The sequence below is a fragment of the Aquarana catesbeiana genome, linkage group LG08 (genome assembly GCF_042186555.1).
Source record: "Aquarana catesbeiana isolate 2022-GZ linkage group LG08, ASM4218655v1, whole genome shotgun sequence".
Lineage (NCBI taxonomy): Eukaryota > Metazoa > Chordata > Amphibia > Anura > Ranidae > Aquarana > Aquarana catesbeiana.
The window spans coordinates 146,245,820-146,266,881 of NC_133331.1; the positions used below are offsets into that span (position 1 = coordinate 146,245,820).

A 21,062-nucleotide genomic window follows, 5' to 3' on the forward strand; every position below is an offset into this window, starting at 1 on the left:
GGTTGGATTTTACATCAGCATACCCTGTATGAGCCTAGGAGTGGCTCCAATGCATGTTTAGACACTGTTTCATTACCGTGTCACACGCTTAGAGGTGAGCGCATGCACGATTGGGGGTCACAGGAGAGCACTGAAGCATGCTTCATTGTGTACACCATTAAGGAGGAGCATGATGAACACTAATTTTTATGGACACTATATAGCTGCACTTTATATTTGCTATCTATGAACTGACTTTTATTTGGATGTGGACATTTCACTTTTACACAACCAGCACCTGGACTTTTATATTCATATATCTTTTTACTCTTTTGCATGTTGCACTTTGATCAGATTTTCTCAAACGGATTGCACTTAATATTGCTTACTATACATATTTGATTTATATTGACACTTATAGGTTATGTAGTATTGATATTCTTTATTCAGCACATACGGCATTTATATTTTATTATATTTTATTTAAATTTTTAGCGCAGACACAATAATTTATATATTTATAAATAAAAAAAGTGTCAGTAAAAGGCCTGCCGCTAAGCACTGTTATGTGTTCCCACACCACAAAAAAAAAAAGTGCAGCGCTAACTTACTAATCAATAACTTAACAATAATGGTGGAATCCTCTAATGTATGGAAATCTCAATAGGCTTCAATATTACAACAATACCAGTCTCTGATACGCAACTTCACATATAATATACATCAAGCTGAAAATAAGACATAATGTATGAAATGAAACTTAGCAAGGATGGTGGAAACCCCTCTTATAGATATTGCCTATAAAAAAATGTCTTCATCAGTTTAGGCCAATATGTATTCTGCTACATATTTTTGGTTAAAAAAATCACAATAAGAGTATATTGATTGGTCTGCATAAAAGTTATAGCGTCTACAAAATAGGGAATACATTTTTAGCATTTTTAATCTTTCTGATTTTCTGATCAATTTAATTTTAGCTATCATGATATAAAATAATGCGGGTGCCTTTTGCTGGGTGTGATTTTATTTTTTTTTTGGGGGGGGTAGCATTTCATCCTTGGGCCCAGGCAGCACAATGTCTTGGGCCGGCCCGGTTTAGAGCGATCACATCACAGCAAAGAGTTGTGACATACAGGACCCTTCTGTCAGGCATGTGTGATGAGGTGGTCTTCTGTGGCCCTAAACTTTGCAATTCTTTGCTGTGATGTGATCCTTCTAATAAACTTTTGCACCCTATTTATAAGATCCATGGTTTTCTGGCTATGCATGCTTTAACCTTGTGTTGATATTGATTCCCAGCCAACAGTGGCTACAGCACCTATCAGTCATAAACCACTTCTAGTAATTTGTGCGATGGGAATATTTGACTAAAAATACTTACGCTGACAGTAATGCAAACCAACCCCTATAGTGTAAACACATGTTTTTGATGCATTTAATGTGCGTTTAATGGACATTTAAAGTGGTTGTACACGTTTAGATATAAAGAGATGTGACAAGTGACTGGCCTTAGGTAATACACAGAGATGAAACAAATTCTCCTACATAAGTTGTACCTGTTTATCTGAAGTCTTCTCCTCTCTACATCTGTCCAAAGTACTGAATTTATAAAGCTTGTCTGAGAGTTCCGAAAAAAAAGGGCGGAGAGCTGAAACTACACTCTGCACCCTTTTCCACACAGCACACAGGAACAGAACTGAGGCTGTCAATGAGATGGATCATCATTTTTCTCTTGGTGTCGGGAAAACTTGTCAGAAGTGATTTATGCTGATAGCGGAGGAACGAAGCAGCAGACAGAAATTACACTGTGGGGGAGAGTTACTAAAACTGGAGCACTCAGAACCTGGTGCAGCTGGGCATGGTAGCCAATCAGCTTCTAACGTCAGCTTGTTCAATTAAAGTGGTTTTAAAGGCACAAGGTTTTTTACCCTCATGCATTCTATACATGGAGGTAAAAAACCTTCTGTGTACAGCAGCCCGCCCCCCGCCCCCAATAATTACCTGAGCCCCCTCTTGATCCAGCGATGTCCAGGAGAGCCTTGCCTCTCCGTGGACTCACAATCCTGATTGGCTTTTGGCAGCAGTGGGAGCCATTGGGAGCCACAGCTCCGTGCCTGAATGGATACACAGAGCAGGGACTCAGCTTGGGTGCCCCCATAGAAAGCTGGTTGCTGTAGGGGCACTCAACAGGAGATAGGGGCCAGGAGTACCGATGTGGGACCCAAAGGATCTGGCTGCAAATTCACTGCACAGAGCTAGTAAGTATGCTATAGAGGGATATGCTTTTGTTCATTATTCATGTCTGTGGTTTGCAACTACTTTAGGGCATAGTTAAATACGCACCCCAGATAGCCCACCGAGTGTTTTTTTTTTTTTTTGCACCTCACTGGTATTTCACCTTTCACCTCACTAATCTATGCTACAGGTGTGTTTACAGTGCGCTACCATAGACTTAAATGGAAGGACATGACAAGCTTCAGCTCCTCCCAGACTCGACGTGTTGCTTCATTTTTGCTGCATATCGACACAAAATGATGCAAATGCTACATGTTTTCCAAATGTAAGCAGCTCTACTGTATGTGCATATTATCTATTGTAGGCTGGTTTACTAGGTGGCAAAAACACTCCTTAAATGCCTGTTTCTAATGAAAACAGGGCCTTACTGAAGTAACTCCTGACACAGTCCAGTGACAGTGGTGATTATACAGGTAAATGTCTATTGGCCACCTATTTTCCCGCCACCAATTTGTCACCGACAAAGTGCTCACTCAGCTGACTGAAGATCTGCCAAGCAACTGCTGTAAATCTTGTTGTCAACAGCAAGTAGCTTATAACCTGAAACACAAAACAGAAAGAACCAGCAAAGCCTTCCCAGAGAAATATGCACTTAACAATCATCATAGCCCTCTATTAAGAATAGAATTAATTTAAAAACAAATGGGTGATAAAGGTGACAATCCTACGGGCCACTTTCAATGCAACACAATGTAAAAGTGGCGCATTCTGGAATTACCTGAATTTGATACACGAGTCAGAACCAAAAGTGTCACAAATGCTTCATGAATTTGGTGCAATACATTAACAAGAGGGATTATTGCCAGAAAAGTGGCGCAGCTTCTTTACTGAATTCCCCCCAATGTGTTTGTGAAAGCTACAGTAAAGTCATCTGGACCGTAAAGACCTCTGTATAGGAGATTGTGTAATAGAGGTACTGTGGTGTGCACTGTAAAGACACTGGTTAGGGAGTCGAGGTATGGACTGTAATGCAATGCCAATGTTTTTCAGTAAACCATTGAAAAGCATCTTAAGTGGACATTCTTTATTCCAAGTACAGGCCTCAGGCCAGGAATACGTGAGGAGGTGGGCCTCGGGCCAGAAGAATGTGAGTGACACAATATGGTGGAATTTCTCCTAAAATATGCCCTGTGGATGCCCTGTTCGGAAGATAAGCAGGGTGGGACCTGGGTCAGCTTGGTGCGAACCACTGTTCATTCCAGGTCCTTTACAAGTGTAGCAGAACCCCCGAAGGGGCTGCTAAGTGATGTGGCCCACCTGTCACCCTGCCTGGCCCAGCGTTCACTCCTCAGTCACTCTCAGGCAGAAAACAGTCCATATGCTTGTTTTTTTTTTTGTTGTTTTTTATTGAGGGAATAGAACTTGGATGGGTAAAGGAATATATGGGATGCCCAGTGTAATTTTGGAACAGACAATTGGTAGATTGTATAGCAATCAATTGGTGGATTGTATAGCAATCAGTGGGAACAACTACGTACACTCTCTGTACACAACACTTCTCCAGACTCCTCCTGCACAACCCTTGCTTGCAGACTATTGCAGACTACTACTCTCTCACTCTATCTCTCCAGGAGCAGCTAGCACATGGTTAGGCCTGACACTGACTCAGCCAGGCCTTAGGAATTGCCCTTTGCAGGTAGGGACTGTGGGCCCCTATCGTGTAGCAGAAAATATGGAAAGTCTCTTTAGTGCTAGCTGTCCTAACAGATGGACTACTGCTCCCAGTCAGCCCTCTTCAGGCCCTCCTGGCTGCAGCTGCCCAACTTCACTGCCCGCAACATCACAGTCCACACCACTGGCTCTGCACCTATCCCAGACTGCACACTCCCAGTCCTCTCAGGTGTGCCTCCCCAGTCCTCCTGACTGTGCATGTCACTCACCAGCCCTCCTGGCTGCAACCAGTGGTTCTCTCCTGAAGACTTGCCCAGCAGTACTAGCTCCTGCTATCCTCTCTTGCTCCTCCTGGTCAGAGCCTCAACGATTTCCTGGAGGGCTCCGCCCTGCACCCGAGCCCAGGCTCATGGTCACCCCCCACCAGACTGGGGATCTCCCTCAAAGACCCCGACAGTTTAGTACTCCATCCTCAGTTGTTTCGACATCTTCTCCCCAGCTGGGCTGACTCTAGGTATTTAAAGAGGCCTGCACCCTTCCAATCCAAGTTGAGGATTGGTCAGGGCTCCCTAAAAAAAACCCAGGCAGCTCTACCTCTCCGCTCCTCCTCCTCCTCTTCTAGAATCCTCCAGAAAGAAGAGGGAGGTCTCAGTGATGCTGCCTGTGAGTCACCAGCTGCTAACTCTGAGCCACTCCCAGCCCACACAAATCAAAACAAACAGGCCTAGTTTCCAGCTAGGCCTGCCTAAACTTGCCTGCACTACCAAAAAAAACCCTAACCTCTAGCACCTACCTATGTAGAGGGTGCTACACTCACCCCCCACCAAAATCCAGCTGATCCCTCAGCTGGGAAAATTTGAAAAATGGCTCCTGGGTCCAGGAGCAAGGGCATCCCATAAGATAGAGTGGGAGGGGGAACAGGGAAACAACTTGGATGGGGAACTGTACAAATAAATTCCGCACAAAAAAAAATATATAGAACTCTCTCGTAAATATTTACATCTGTACAGATAGCATAACACAAACCTAGCTACAGGTCCCCGCAGCTAACAGTAACACACAATATACATCTGAGGCCGCCGTGCAGAACAGGAAGAAGACGCGCACAGAGGACACAGCATCCATCGCCGAGCTTCACATCCCACAGCTCGCCACCTGACCTGCTGCCTGACCCACCACCAGGATGGGGTAAGTGCCGGGCAGACAGCGGGGGGACACAGTGGCTGCATATTATGAGCACATAGGCTGCAATTGATGAAGCACAGTTGGCTGCATTTGTGGGGCACAGTGGCTGCATATGATGGGCACAGAGGCTGCAATTGATGGGGTACAGAGGCTGCATATGATGAGCACAGAGGCTGCATATGATGGACACAGAGGCTGCATATGATGGGCACAGTTGGCTGCATTTGATGGGCACAGTTACATTTGATGAGCACAGAGGCTGAATATGATGGGCACAGTTGGCTGCATATGGTGGGCATAGTTGGCTGCATATGATGGGCACGGTGGCTACATATGATGAGCACAGTTAGCTGCATATGATGGGCACAGAGTCTGCATATGATGGGCACAGTAGCTACATATGATGGGCGGAGTGGCTGCATATGATGGGCAGAGTGGCTGCAGATGATGGGCACAGTGACTGCAAATGATGTTTTTGTTTCAGTATTTTTCCAAATTTTTCAGTTCGTTTGCGCCCCCCCAAAAATTTTGAGCACCAGCCGCCACTGACACAGTTTCTGTCGGGAGGGGGTTAGCATCCTGCCAACAGAAATAGCAAAATATCCCACTTTAACACATTTTCTTTCTGTTCTGTCAGGAGGGGGATATGGCCTGCTAACAGAAACAACCGGGGAAAAAAAAAACACAACAGCATTAAAGAGAATAGTTCTCTTCTGGAGGTCCTGATGGAAAGGGCCCCTCCCCGTGCAAACAGGCTCCTTAAAGAGTTAGTTCGGGAACAAACTTCAACCAAGTGTCCTTGCAACAGGAAAGGTCCATTCATTGGGCACACAGGGTGACAGGCTTGTCTGTTCCTGCAGAAAATCAGGGAAGAAAAGGGCACAGTCTGCTACCCTCCGGCAGTTCATGTGGATCATCTTTTATGCACACTGTGGCTCCTCACAGTCCTTTCAGGCATAAAAATGGGGATCAGGCAACCTCTTCTGGCCTCCTCCTATCAGGAACCATGAATCAGACCGAAGTAAAGTTAACTCACACTTGTTTAATAATAATAAGGTAAACAGAGTAAACGTAGTCTAAACAAGCCAGAGTTCAGTAACCGTATCTGGTATTCAGCCAGGCCTGACGAGCAGAATAAACAACAGCTGTGTAACTGTGGAGAGAGATGGAGAGATGGGAGCTGGCAATTAGCCAACAGCTGAGCGACCAGCTCAGAGAAGGAAGGGCTGAGCCCAGCCCTGACACCTCCTTCCTCCTGAATAGAGACTGAAGGGCTCTTTGTAGGCTGTCTTGCCTTCACAATGAGCTCCCGGCCCTTGTAGACAGCTCTCCCCAGCCGCCATTCACACTGAATGTCCTTAAAACGGGACCAGGTCTCACCCTCTGGCACCCGCAGGGGCTTGGGAATATGCAAGGAGTCGCAGATCAGGTCATCCTCCCACTCTCCCCAGGAGTTCTCAACAATGTCCTTGAGCTGGGGAGGGACATACGGGTAATCCAGACCCCACTCCAAAGCCACCCTCCTCTGCACCTCCCGTTAGAATTGGGAAAACCTGGGCAGCTCCTTTGGCCTTCTTTTTCCATCTTGGGACCTCACAACCCACTGACGAGAGGCAGATGCTCTGGTCTGGGTGATGGAGGGTCTGTTTAAGAAGAGATGTCTGCTGCTGATCAGGGCTCCTGTGGCTTCTTCAGGCCCCACTACTGACTCTGGCCCATCTTGACTCTCAGATTGAGCTTCCAGGACTTAGGAACCCCAGGTCTCCCATTCCTCCTCTGAGCTCTCACTAGGGGATGACTACTCCGCCAGTTTCTACAGGGACCCAAATTCAGCCTGTAGTCTGGGGGAACCCCAATCAATGACCTGGCCCTTGCTCTCCCTGTCCAGATCACCTGAAGACGCACCTTCCTCTGACATTGACTCCCTCTGGATTAGGATGGCAAGGGGATTAGAGCTGGCCGGCACCCTTAAGGACTTTATCTGGTTCCTGCTGGGCAGTACTCACAGTTGCCAGGTCCTTGGCCAGGCCACAGATCATGACAGACTCATCTCCTCCGATGTTGTCTCTCTTTGCGGGGGAGTCACTCCTCCTTTACTGGGTGATTGTATTCTCTGTACACAACACTTCTCCGACAACTCCTCCCCAGCTGTGCACCTCCTGTATCCTGTGAGCATCCTCTGTCCACCTCCTGTATCCTGTGTGCATCCTCTGCCCCCCTCCTGTATCCTGTGCGCATCCTCTGTCCACTTCCTGTATCCTGTGCGCATCCTCTGACCACCTCCTGTATCCTGTACACATCCTCTGTCCACCTCTTGTACCCTGTGCGCATCCTCTGTCCACCTCCTGTACCCTGTACGCATCCTCTGTCCACCTCCTGTACCCTGTACGCATCCTCTGTCCATCTCCTGTATCCTGTGTGCATCCTCTGACCACCTCCTGTATCCTGTGTGCATCCTCTGTCCACCTCCTGTAACCTGCGTGCATCCACTGTCCACCTCCTGTATCCTGTGCGCATCCTCTGTCCACCTCCTGTATCCTGTGCGCATCCTCTGTCCACCTCCTGTATCCTGTGCGCATCTTCTGACCACCTCCTGTATCCTGTGTGCATCTTCTGACCACCTCCTGTATCCTGTGCGCATCTTCTGACCACCTCCTGTACCATGTCTGCAGCCTTTAACTATCTCTTGTATCATGTCTGCAATCTCTGACCATCTCTTGTCTTTTCTCATGTCTGCAGTCTCTCAAGGTGGAGTCTGTGGAGGAATCAAGAGTGAGAGTGCTGCCGGGATCGGGATTATGGGAGGAATCAGATGTGTGTGAACCTTGGAGAGGAGACTATAGGATAAAACCAGAGCCACCAACCTGGAGCCGTCTGACTGAGCCCTGCACGGTGCACCTGAGAGGAGGTCAGTGACAGTGCCATCATGCCAGTCTGTGAGGGGGGGGGGGTCACTGATGTAAGGGGGGAGTGAATACAATGATGTAAGGGGGCACTGATATAAAGGTTTCCCTTATATTAGTATCCCCCCTCCTCCCCTTATGCTGCATACACACGAACGGAATTTCCGACAGAAAGAGTCCGATGGGAGCTTTTCATCGTATATTCCAACCGTGTGTATGCCCCATCTGACTTTTTCCGTCGAAAATGCAGACGGACTTAGATAGAGAACACATTCTATATTTTTCTGACGGAACATATTACTATCGGAAAAAACGATCGTCTTTATGCGGCTCCGACACACCAAAAACGACGCATGCTCTGAAGCAAGCACGAGACGGAAGCTATTGGCTACTGAACTTCCGTTCTAGTCCCGTTGTATGTGTTTGTACGTCACCGCGTTCTGGACAGTTGGAATTTGGTGTGACCGTGTGTAGGCAAGACAGCTTGAGCGGAATTCCATCGAAACTCCGTCGGAAAAACCTTCAGAGTTTATTCCGACGGCAAAACCGGTCGTGTGTACAGGGCATAACCTTAGTGTATTCACTCTGCAGAAGGTGGTCTCTGGTCACAAGAGTCCCCCCCCCCCCCCACATCAGAGTTCCCGGGATTCCCTTTTACATCAGAGTCTGCAAGATTCCACCTTACAGTGCAAGGGAACTCTGACGTAAAGGGGAATGCTGCAGAGCATAATCTAAGGGGGAACTCTGATGTAAGGGGTGTTCTGGTCACCAGAGACGACCTTAAATCAGAGTCCACTGCATTCCCCTTTACATCAGAGTTCCCACTTACATCAGGGTCTACAGCATTGCCCTTTACATCAGGATTCGCAGAGTTCCCCCTTGCACTGTAAGATTAAAAGGGATGGAGGCCTGGAGACATGTCCAGGGTACACAGAGGATACATTGGTTAGATTGGAAGGGATGGAGGCCTGGAGACATGTCCAGGGTACACAGAGGATACATTGGTTAGATTGGAAGGGATGGAGGCCTGGAGACATGTCCAGGGTAACGTGCCAAAAACGCTTGTCAACTGCGCTGCAAACGCTCATAGGGCGTTTGGGGTGGGGTTATTTAACGCTCATTAAACCCTTAGCGAATGCACCTATAAGAGCCCTTTCACACCGGGCCGCCCATAGCGTCGGCGGTAAAACGCTGCTATTTTTAGTGGCTTTTAACCGTCGGATTGGCGGCGAATTTCGTCCGCTAGCGGGGCGCTTTTACCCCCCGCTAGCGGCCGAGAAAGGGTGAAAACCGCCTGCAATGCGCTGCTATAGTGGCGTTTTGCCGGCGGTATCCCAGAGCTGCCCCATTGATTTCAATGGGGAGCAGCGGTGGAGGAGCGGTAAACACACCGCTCCTTCACCGCTCCAAAGAAGCTGCTGACAGGACTTTTCCTGACGTCCTGCCAGCGCAGCGCTCCGGTGTGAATGCCCTCGGGCTCTCACACTGGAGACAATGCTGCAGCTGTTTGAGGACGGATTGCAGGCGCTATTTTTAATGCTAATGTGCCTGCAAAACGCCCTCGGTGTGAAAGGGGCCTTAATGCACATTATTGCTATAGGCGCATTGGATAAGCGTCAGTATTTTGAGCAAGTGTGAATAAGCCCTAATATATACTGTATATATACTGTATGTATAAATGCTTTAACGCTTTTCAGCAACTATGGGGGATTTGTGTTTTTCAGCAACTATGGGGGATTTGTGTTTTTCAGCAACTATGGGGGATTTGTGTTTTTCAGCAACTATGGGGGATTTGTGTTTTTCAGCAACTATGGGAGATTTGTGTTCAGTGTGACCAGGTTGGAATTTATTTGGGAAAAGCGGGAAGTCTTCCTGTGAAAACCTCTACTCCTCCTCCAGAGGAATGCCACAGCTCATACGCTTCGGCCACACTCGGCAATGTTCGGAAGTCGGAATCCATCGCATGCGCGCTTCTGTCCTGTCCTGCGCTTGCGTCTACTCCCAGTGCCAGTGTGAGCAATCTCACGTAGAGGAGTGCGGGGGGCTAGAGGGGAAGCGGTGGAAGAGGGGTGGAGGGGACAGCAGGATATAAAATCAGGGCCACAGCCTGGCGGTGACACTCTGGCGGAAGAGGGACAAGGAAAATAGATTGAATACAGAAGAGAAGAGCCTGGCAATTGATAAGAGGTGAGAGCTCACACTGTCTATGGAACACCCAGCCAGCCAGCTCCAAAAAGTTCCTGCAAACTTCCCTTGACCCTCATCACAGCCATTCCTGCCCACAGGGGCTCTTCTATTCTGTATGTAGATGAGCATCCAAGCTCTCCTATAGATGTAGATTGTATGTAGGATCTCCTATACATGTAAGTTGTATGCAGGATCTCCTAATACGTCTCGATTGTATGTGGGATCTCCTAATACGTCTCGATTGTATGTGGGATCTCCTAATACGTCTCGATTGTATGTGGGATCTCCTAATACGTCTCGATTGCATGTAGGATCTCCTAATACATCCCGATTGTATGTGGGATCTCCTAATACGTCCCGATTGTATGTGGGATCTCCTAATACGTCTCGATTGTATGTGGGATCTCCTAATACGTCCCGATTGCATGTGGGATCTCCTAATACGTCCCGATTGCATGTGGGATCTCCTAATACGTCCCGATTGCATGTGGGATCTCCTAATACGTCCCGATTGTATGTGGGATCTCCTAACACGTCCCGATTGTATGTGGGATCTCCTAACACGTCCCGATTGTATGTGGGATCTCCTAACACGTCCCGATTGTATGTGGGATCTCCTAACACGTCCCGATTGTATGTGGGATCTCCTAACACGTCCCGATTGTATGTGGGATCTCCTAACACGTCCCGATTGTATGTGGGATCTCCTAACACGTCCCGATTGTATGTGGGATCTCCTAACACGTCCCGATTGTATGTGGGATCTCCTAACACGTCCCGATTGTATGTGGGATCTCCTAACACGTCCCGATTGTATGTGGGATCTCCTAACACGTCCCGATTGTATGTGGGATCTCCTAACACGTCCCGATTGTATGTGGGATCTCCTAACACGTCCCGATTGTATGTGGGATCTCCTAACACGTCCCGATTGTATGTGGGATCTCCTAACACGTCCCGATTGTATGTGGGATCTCCTAACACGTCCCGATTGTATGTGGGATCTCCTAACACGTCCCGATTGTATGTGGGATCTCCTAACACGTCCCGATTGTATGTGGGATCTCCTAACACGTCCCGATTGTATGTGGGATCTCCTAACACGTCCCGATTGTATGTGGGATCTCCTAACACGTCCCGATTGTATGTGGGATCTCCTAACACGTCCCGATTGTATGTGGGATCTCCTAATACGTCCCGATTGTATGTGGGATCTCCTAATACATGTAGAGAGCAGTAAGGAATGATGGGCAGCACTGATTGTATGCAGAGTCCCATACACATGTGTACAGGGCAAAACTACCCATCCAATCCATCAGATGACTGATCTGATACTTCTAGAATCTGAATGACTAGACTTTTTTTATTTTGGTTTATTGTGTTTGTTTATTTCTGTGTAATTCAGTCTTATGCTGGCCATGCAAGCTTTGATAAATGATCAATTTCTTTTCCAATCAATGTTTTCTGATAGGGATAAGTGATCTATAGATGACAGCCCATTGGATCAATATGCCGCATGTGTGGAAGTGGATTTCGAGCAATAGTTTACAATCTTCTGTATCTTATCGATTTGCATCCTTGTAATCTCATAATCTGATCGCTCAAAATACGATGCTGTCAATTGACGCAACACAATTTTTTATTTTTATTTTTTTTCCATTCTGGTTGATCAATCAGAATTGAGCTTAAATCGATCAGAAGGTATGGGTATTCCATTAATCAAATCCAAATTGGGTCTGAATCATTCGGAAGGGAAGTTATGCCTAGGCGATCAATTCTAAATTGATCAAAAGGGTCGTTATGGCTATTTGTTTGCGGATCCAATCATTTTGAGCGACTGTGTGACTTTGCATATCATGTATTTATTATAAATTGTGGGCCATCGCAGAAGATCCAACATTATGAAGCGGAGTCGGTAAGCGTTCCTCCCCAGCGATCGCTCTTCCTAGACCTGTCTTGTTGGTGACTAACTACCTGCTTGTCCCATCCGCACGTTAACAAGTGCGCAATTAGTGCGTTTTTGGTGATGCGGTGATCTGCCATTAATCATTATGGGATGGAGCTGCCATGGCATGCTGTCTCCCCAATTCATTGAAAGCCTCTGCAGAAGCTGTTTCTCTTTTTCTTTTTTTTTTTTCCTTCTTTCTAATAAGATTCCCCCTCGCCTGCCAAGCTATTTGGAGTCTTCTCAGCGGTAGCAGTAGAAGAGTCAGATGGAATCTTCTAGTCTAATCATTACGTTTTTTCCGTCTTGAGGATGGGAAGGGGGCCATGGGCTGAGATTGGGATGGAGGCAGCGATGAGACTTGTGAGCACTGACGTGACGGGAAAGAAATCAGTAATGTCCAAATCATTTTATGGACTGATCTTCCTCCTTCTGCAGAAGGTCTAGAGGGGTCTGACGGGGGAGAATGACATTCCCCAGCTGGGGGAGGGACATCTGTATGGATATATACGTGGCACAGAACCTTTCCTCCTGCACTCAGCATCTGCTGGACTATTCACATTTACATTGGTCCCACACAACTTAACCCCCTCCTTATTTTTTTTTTTTCCTCTTTAAAAATGTTTATTTTGAACCGAAATCTATATGAAGCATTGATATTTATTTATTTTTTTTACCGCTTTTTTTAAATTACAAAACATACATTGTATTTTTAAACTTGTGTATTGTTGCATGGAAAATGACTATGATCCTATTGGGATGAACTCCCATCCCATATCCTCTATTAGAGATGACTTTTATTTATTAGCTTCTTAGGGATTGTTAACCCCACAAACTATTATATATGTATTTTTTATGTAATCACTTGAGGAAAATGTGACACGTAACTGAAAGCTGAATTTTTGCCCATGTACGAACAGGCCCAGATTTGACTGCAGGCTCAAAGCTACATGTGGTTGGATGCCACACGTAGTCTTTCCAACCTGTCTGTAAAACTCATCATCTTCAGAGTTTGAAATGTATTTATAGGGTACACCCTCAAGGGGGTGTGGCCAAACTCTGACCCTCAATGACTACGTGACTTGCGGGATTCCAGTAATGGGGGGTGGGGGGGGGTGCGTGTGTGCGCACGTGGAAAGCACTACAGTATAGTTTGTGGTGTTGGCTATGTATTATGTGTAGCCATTCGATTTACACACTTTTGTGTAGATTTTTAATTGGTATGAAGAATTGTCAAGCCGGTTAGAACATTGGTAATGTTTAATATTTTAGAGATGGCAAATTCTGCTGACGTTTTGTATTCTATTTTGTGAGTTGGAATGGATGATCCAGATGTTCCCTGCTGAGGTGGCTGGAAGGAGCTATTAAAGTACTACTATTGCTGTTACTGGTATGCAGTCATATTCCAGTCAAGCAGTCAGACCAAATTCTTTGCTGTTACTCATTACAAGCATGCTTTATTTGTAGATTTGTTAACCGTATTTCTATTTCACCGAGCTGTGACATTTTTGCAGTGTCTGGCTTTCCACATTGTTTTATTTTTTTTGCTGACTGCGGTGAAGGAACAAGTTTGGCCAACGCTCACAATGCATTACTAGCCCAGTTACGCACACAGCCGTGCAGGCCTGGACACATCTAGGTGGTAAATTACTTCTCTGAGAAATTCCTGCAGGTCCTTTCAGAGATTGGCAACTTTGATTCCTTTAAAAATGTGAATCTGGAGAACAGACGGATATGTAGGAACCTACATCACAGGACATGGAAGCAATTCCTACATCACCCTTTTTGCCCTATGGGGGACTCCTAATGCAGAGCTCATCAAATACAGGGTGCTACAGGGAAGAGCTGCACAGAGAAGGTACATGCCTGTAGAAAGGATTCTTCCCCACATGTTCTCTCTGATCATGTGATCTGATGTCACATGATCAGTTGCAGGGGAGTTGTCTCTGTGCAGCTCTGCCCTTCACCAATTAGGGGCAGGGCTTGACAGATCCCAGGTGCCATGGTGACTAGAAATTGTGTCCTGGTGCCTGGGCTTTTGTCAGCTGTCCACATCTGCCTCCCACTTGCCAACCACACTATAGCCAAAAGATAGCTACAGTTCGTCCAGTTCTGGGAGAGCATCTATTGATGTCTTCACAGGGCACGCATCGGGCGGGCACGCATCGGGCGGGCACGCATCCTTTGAACACAGCTGATCACAGATCAGGCAGGGTTCACACTTAAAATGGATGTGGCTGACAGCAGGCATCCAGCGCGTCCCTGTTCTCTGTTTCAGGGATGAATCAGGCCCGACCTTTTGCCTGAATTTGGACCTGAAACAGAGCCAAAGACGCACAGGACCCCTGTGATATTTGCTCCGCAGCCGGTCCAGAGATGTGTGGAGCGGCTCCATTGAGAGCCGATCAGTCTCCTGTCAAGCGAATTGCATGCGGAGAAAGCTGCATCCAATTCGCATAAGTGTGAACCCAGCCTCAATTAAAAGGCCAATCACCGCTGCCCTTTACCATGTGATCAGCTGTGTCCAATTACAGCTGATCCCATGTAAATAAATGCCGGACATTAGTGAAGAAGAAAAATAACTTTTTTGCAAAATTTTAGACAGACATGAAGGGGTGTTTTTTTTTTTTCTCTTCTATTCAACCCAGTGGTGATTAAATACCACCAAAATGAAAGCTCTATTTGTGTGAAAAAAAAAAATGTCATGGGTACAGTGTTTCATGACCGTGCAATTGTCATTCAGAGTGTGAAAGCTGAAAATTGGTCTTGACTGGAAGGGGGTGAAAGTGCCTAGTAGTGGTTTAAAAAAAACTGTCTCCCAACTTTTTTAGCTGGCTCCTAGATTCAAAGCAAATTTTGTCAAGCGAGTTTGTCAAGCCATGAAGTAAGGGCAAACTATGTTGGGGGGATGGAATCCCCTGGGTGAAGGGGGGGGGGGGTTAAAATTTATCCCCGCTTCAAATATAGCAATTTCCATTATAGTATATGGAAGCAGAATTCTGTGTAGGTAAGCATTTCTCATCTGCTATGGTAAAGCAAAACTCTGGTCAAAATTAAAATCTCCTATTAAAAAGCAGATTTTGCTGCAATAAAGGCCTTAAAGTGATTGTAAAGGTAAATAAAAAACAAAACAAAAAAAAAACCAAGCCTTTATACTTGCCTGCATTGTGCAATGGAATTGCACAAAGCGACCGCGAATCTCCTCTTTTCTGGGCCCCTCCCCTCTGTCCAGTGCCCACATGGGATGGCGCTTCCCATGGGGGCACTCGTGCGTGCTCACCCAAGCCCTGCTGTTGCATCCATTGACACAGACAGCGGGGCTCGGCCCTGCTCCCTCTTCACTGGCTAGCGAGACCCGGAGGTGAAGAGCTGCAGACGTGCACGGCGCTGGATTGAATGAGAGCTCAGGTAAGTAAAAAAAAGGGGGGGGGGTGCTGACGCCTGAACCCCTTTTTTACCTTCATGCAAGGAATGTTTAGGCTTTACGACTACTTCAATGCAGAACTGCACCCAGCAGTACTTTTTCTGCCACTAGTTGCCCTCAGTCTTCCAGGTTATATGATGGCCATCTTCATACGTCCACTGAGCCCAAACTGCCATGGGGCCACCTCCACCCAGAGACTGGACAATAAATGGGAAGCAGCCCGTTGAGAAGTTCATCTCTGTCACTCTGCTGGCACGCCTGAATAGGCTGTTGGATAAGCTTGTAACCACAGCTCACAAATCATTCATTCAAATCCAGGAATAACCAACAATCCAGATTCCACTCACAATAAATCTTAGCCCTGATGATGGTGTGGGTTTTGTACTTAACCCCGAAAACCCATGGTTTGTTAACTCTTGATAGACCCTTTCATTCAACCCAGTAGGTATTCTTATCTGGACCAGGTCTATTGATCTTGGAGATCTCATCTTTCATTCAATACAAATTGATTCTCCCAAGGTCCTTGTAGGGGCTCCACCACAGGCAATAGAGAGCTACTACACACCTGCAGCTATTGGCTTTATTTGGAAGCTCTACTACCTCACTTTTTTTTTTTTTTTTGGACTGCTTCATATCTTCTAAAGAGGTCGTACAGGAAACAGCATTACTTCCATTTGAACTTGTATGATCAGATGCTGGGAAGCCTTTTTTTTTTTTTTTTTTTTTTTTTTTTTTTACATGTGAATACCTTTTCTGTCGGGTTGTACGGGTCCTTTTTATAGTTCAGCTAGGTTTTTCTTATATTTATTTTCTTTTTTGCATTGCGTTAACACCTCTAATCCCAGGCTTATATGAAAGAACCAGAAATTTGGAAAGCTGAGGGGGAAAAACAGCAGCTGGCAGCTGCTGAAGATGGTTTCAGCAGCAAGTACTGGAACGTCCTTCAGAAAATAATGTTGTATTCATAGTAATCTGTATTTATAAATCGCCATACACATCATCCATATTTGTCACACTGCTTTAATATGGATGAAGTCTTTGCCTGGGAGGTCTGCACTATATGATGAATTGAGAGTATTTTCAACCATTTTTGTTTTCGGACGTGTGGCTTTCACACAAGGCTGTATAGTTCCACATTTCACCCGTCATCAGGGAGTTAAGAGTGGGAGAGGCTCCCTTAGGAAAAAAACATTCCAGAGCTGCCTGGAGTAAAGTGTGAGCAAGCAGACTGCAGCCATGGCTCTTGACTTCAGCACTATGCCCCTCTCATTGGTTCCTGTGTGTGCTGGACAGGACTGCTTTTGTTTCTAGAAAGTAGACAGCAGTAATTGTATCCTGTATAAAGGCAACGTTTCCTATGGGGGTGCTACTATACACGTGTCACTTTTTTTTTTTCCAGAAATGGCTTCTTTGCTGCAGCAATTCCGTTTCAGCCAAAGCTGCTCTACTTCACCACTGCATGCAGCCCTAACAAATTCTGGCTGCATTCCCACCTAGGGCTTTCCCAGCAGTATGATCCAGACATTGCATGTGCATTCCATAGCAAACATCACAATGTTATGCCAATGTAATCAGGTGAATTCTGAAAACTGCAGTCTGCATCAATAGGCATTTTGGATGGAAACTACAGATTTTAATGCAGGGGTTTATTTTTTTTCCAAGCTTGAACTTAAAAAATGCATCTAGGGGAACTCCATAACATGGGTGTTTGGCAATCATCAAAAAGTGCCAATAAACATAAATATGTGCCAAAATACAAGTGAATCCAGCCTCTACATTAAAAATTGCCTTTATGCTGTTTGAGTACACCTTATATTGAGACGATCGTTATATTCTGGTGTATAATGTTCTCATTGTACTCAGCACTTCGAAGCATTGCATCCATTTTGGGTGATGAAATGATCATCATGCCACTGATTGCCTCATACAAGGTTCCTAGCCTTTTTGCCCTATGAACTGACCAGCTTAGAGATGCTGAAACATTTGGAGAATGTAATAAATGCATGGTGAAAGTGGAAGGAGCAAGAAATGAGACACTAACATTCTGTTCTGTGCACTTCCTCTTTCACAGTGAATAGCTTTCGTACACCCATTAGAACGCATTATTTTATATATATTACATTTTTTTGTTTTTTTTTTTCATTGTGTTTTCATGAAAACCTTGGGTTGGTTTGTTTACGCATGTCTACAGTAGACTATTCCCTGGAAGTACAAACCATAATACTGGCCTTACTTACGAAAATATAGTGTGTGGGGTTTTTTTTTGTTTGTTTGTGTTAAAGTCTGCTGGATTCACACAACTTCTGTTGCATTTACTGCATGTTGAAAAGCTCTAAATGCACTTGAGTTGACTTCCCCTTTTTTTTGCGTACCAGGGGTCTGTGCATTCATTACATGTTACACCCTGCATATGGGTGTAACATGTAACCTGTTATGAAAGGTGGACTTATCCTTTAATGCAAGGAATGCCTTTTTAAGGTAACTAAAATGAAAACTTTGGTGCCGAAACCAAAATTGACGGTTTTAAAAAAAAGTGTATTATCTTCAACCTTTTTAATAATGAATGTAAATGAATATGAATTTATTATCCGCACCTTTTGAAGTGGTGTTAAAAATCCTTCTTGCTGCATTTTTGGTGCATATTTGGCATACCACACCAAAAACGCACCTCCCATTGAAATGCATTGAAATCGCAACAAGAACGCACCTTTGTTGCATTGTTTGAGTCGCATGACCTATGAAAAGACACCATAAGCAAGGTAAAATCGAGGCAAAATTGATGGGGGTTTTTGACAGCCATTATCGACTTTTTTTTTTTTTTTTTTGTCACAACGCTGAAATTCATATTTTCGGCTGGCATTTTGGTGCGTCACTAACAGCAATGCTTTCTTTCTTTCTTCCCTTTTATTCAGTGAACCCTGCCTCACTATACATTGTCCTAGTGTGTGTGTGTGTGTGTGTGTATACATGACATGGCAGCTGTGTTTACTGTTCTCCACAAGAAAAATAAAGGCTTTTTGTAATGGACAAACCTGTTTCCTGAGGTTACATTGAGGGTGATGCCAGAGGGCCACACATTTCAGCCAGTACATTTAGGTAGGCTGGAGCTTTCTTGAAGCATCTTGTCGAAATCTGGCTTACCCCCTGGCTTTGGTTGATTGATAATAAATGGCTTCAGCCGAACACTAACCATGAATGAAGGAAAAGTTTGGGTTATTATTCATATTCTCTGAAAAATGGCCAAGATGTCATAAATTCTGCCAGGATATGTAAACTTATGAGCACAACTGTGTGTGTGTGTGTGTGTGTGTGTGTGTGTGTGTGTGTGTGTATATCTATCATTTCAACAAATATAATGAATTGTAATTAAAGTGGTGTTCCGGCCAAAATTATACTTTTTAAATAACAATACCCCTATAATATACAAGCTTAATGTATTCTAGTAAAGTTAGTCTGTAAACTAAGGTCTGTTTTGTTGGTTTATAGCAGCAGTTTGTTTGTTATTTTATAAACTTACAGCAGGCCGTGGCCATCTTAAGTGTGGGCATCTGAAGCCAGACTGTATTTCTTCCTGGATCTCATCCTTGCAGATCTCGCACATGCTCAGTGCAGCACAAGCAGTGTAATAGGTTTCAGGTCAGGTTTCCATAGCAACGGCAGTGTCAGAGGAAGTTGCCACCCCTTCCCAGAAGGCATTGCAAACAGGAAATGATGCGATGGGCCACGGCCAGGGAGGAGGAAGTGAAAAATGAATACAGCAGATATACAGTAGGTGCTGAGAAAAAAAGATTTAAAAATATCCAATTCGTTTACAGTGCACAGTTTAGTGAGGGATGCTGAAGAGTTGTAAAAGTGGGTGGAACTCCACTTTAATATAAATTTGTTGGCCATTATTGGTACCTTTTTAGAGCAAGAAAAATTCAAGGAAAAATGCATTCTTTTAAATTCTATGTACTGTATTTATGGGCGTATAACACGCGCATTCATTTAAAGAAGGAAGTTTCAGGGAAAAACGTACATTTTAAATAAGGAACTTTGAAGCAAAATAAGGGTCGTTGCCCATCTGCAGCCTCTCCATTGCCAGCAATGTAGCCTGATCAATCCCCATCTGCAGCCTCGCCGTTGGCTTCAATGCAGCCTGATCAATCCCCATCTGCAGCCTCGCCGTTGGCTTCAATGCAGCCTGATCAATCCCCATCTGCAGCCTCGCCGTTGGCTCCAATGCAGCCTGATCAATCCCCATCTGCAGCCTCGCCATTGGCTTCAATGCAGCAGCCTCGCTGTTGGCTTAAATGCAGCCTGATCGATGCCAATCTGCAGCCTAGAGGGGACAGGGGGGCGGGACGAGCGCCGACAGATTATACAGTGAGAATCTCCTATGATAGACAGAACAGTGGTCCAATGGTGGCCCAAGAGACGGGATTTCCTATTACAGAGGCCGCCAAGTAAACAGGAGATTCTCACTGTATGTAATTTGACAGCTCTCGTCGTCTTCCCCCCCCCCCCCCCCCCCCGTCCCTTCCGAGGCAGCTAAAATTGAAGTATTGATGTATAACACGCTATTTGCACCCGATTTTCATGGTGAAAAAGTAAGTGTTATACGCTACTAAATACAGTGTCTTCACACTGGTTTGTTGTGGTGTTAAAAATCCTGCTTGCTGCGTTTTTTATTTTTTTATTTTTTTGTCAAAAAAAGCGGAGAGAACTCTTTTAACGCAGCCACTTTTTCATAAAAGAAAAAAAAAAGACCATCCATGGTAGTCCTGCAGAGGCTAGTGATATCCACTTCCTGTTTTATAAATGAGCCCTTTATTGAGTGTAAAACTGCAGCATGTAAATGCACTAATCGTACTAATACATTGCCTATATATGAACTAGCTACATGGGCTTGAATGGGATTTCTAGTTGAAATACATTTTCATGTAGAACATTATACTTGTGGAAGATAAACCAATCCAAACTGGACCTGAATATACTAAACCTGTGTAAATGATGTAAGACTTTCACACAAGCATATAAGGGAAGGCATTGATTAATGGCATGTTATGTTGTACACTATGGTGTAAAGGTCAGTTGTGAATACTGTTGTCCATTATAGATACTTTCATTAGGATACACTAAAAGTGTGATTTTAGAAAAACCCTTGCCATCTGGACCGGCATAAAATCATCTCTTCGTTTTTGACAGTGAGGATCTGTGGGCAGCATCCCAACTTGGCTTGGCATCTGCTCAAAATGTATCTGACATGTGAAGGTCGATGTCTTCAGCTCTCTGCAACTGCAACCGAGTAGAAATATTAACACTTGCCAGCAAATAGAGGAGATTCATAGATGGTGGCGAAGAGAAAATTCTATAGACAGAATCCGTTTTTGGTCTTCATCATCTAATGTGTGGGTTTTTTTTTTTTTTTTTTTTATTGTTTTTTTTTTTTTTTTTTTTTTTTTGAGGTTGGGACTCGCCTGTACTTTTCACAGGGCTTCACATTATCGCTTATTTTACGAAGGGAAATCAACGTCTATTCTGGACATTAGGC

General features: G+C 45.0%; 1 protein-coding gene across 3 annotated transcripts in view; it reads left to right on the plus strand.

Annotated features, from left to right (window-relative positions):
* Window positions 1–9,945: 9,945 nt before the first annotated feature.
* P4HA1 (prolyl 4-hydroxylase subunit alpha 1) overlaps window positions 9,946–21,062 on the plus strand; it is a 112,299-nt gene continuing 101,182 nt past the window's right edge. Inside the window, exon 1 of one of the 3 annotated variants that reach the window (XM_073596548.1) lies at window positions 9,946–10,160. The gene's annotated coding sequence lies outside the window, so the exon portion shown is untranslated. The remainder of the gene's footprint in view (window positions 10,161–21,062) is intronic. The other 2 variants (XM_073596549.1, XM_073596547.1) reach the window with 2 other exon arrangements.